The sequence below is a fragment of the Eimeria mitis genome, genomic scaffold (genome assembly GCF_000499745.2).
Source record: "Eimeria mitis Houghton genomic scaffold, Emh_scaff410, whole genome shotgun sequence".
Lineage (NCBI taxonomy): Eukaryota > Apicomplexa > Conoidasida > Eucoccidiorida > Eimeriidae > Eimeria > Eimeria mitis.
In genome coordinates this window covers 15,365-15,984 of record NW_013572428.1, presented here as the reverse complement: position 1 = coordinate 15,984, position 620 = coordinate 15,365, and positions in this window count along the sequence as shown.

Genomic DNA, 620 nt, shown 5'->3' with positions numbered 1-620 from the left:
GCTGCTGCTGCTGCTGCTGCTGCTGCTGCTGCTGCTGGTGTTGTTCTAGGTGCTGCTGCTGCATTTGTTGATTATAAACAAATTAAAATATTTATTTTATTTTATTTTATTTTATTTTTATTTAATTAAAATAAATAAATTTATAAAATAATAAAAAGCAGCGCGCGGCACCGCGCCGCAGTGAGGTGTATGTACACCCCAAAATATTATAAAAAATAAAAATTTATATAAAAATAAAATAAATTATTTTTTTATTTTTTTATTTAATTTAATTAAATAAATTATTTTTTTTTAATTTCTTATAACAAACAAACTCAGCGCGCACCGTCTCTGTCTCTCTTTTTGTTTTTTTATTTATTTTTTTGTTCTTTGTTTCTTTGTTTGTGTTTATATTTCTTTTTTAGTTTTGTTTGCTTTCTGTATTTGTTTGTTTTTTTTATTTGTTTGTTTTTATTTTTTTTGTTTATTTGTTTTTTTTTATTTTTTTATTTTTTTTACTGTGGGTGTTTTGTTTGTCTTTATAAATAAAAAAAATAAAAAACAAAAAGAACAAACAAAAACAAAAATAAATAAAAACAAAAATAAATAAAAACAAAAATAAAAAAAAAAATAAAAAAAAA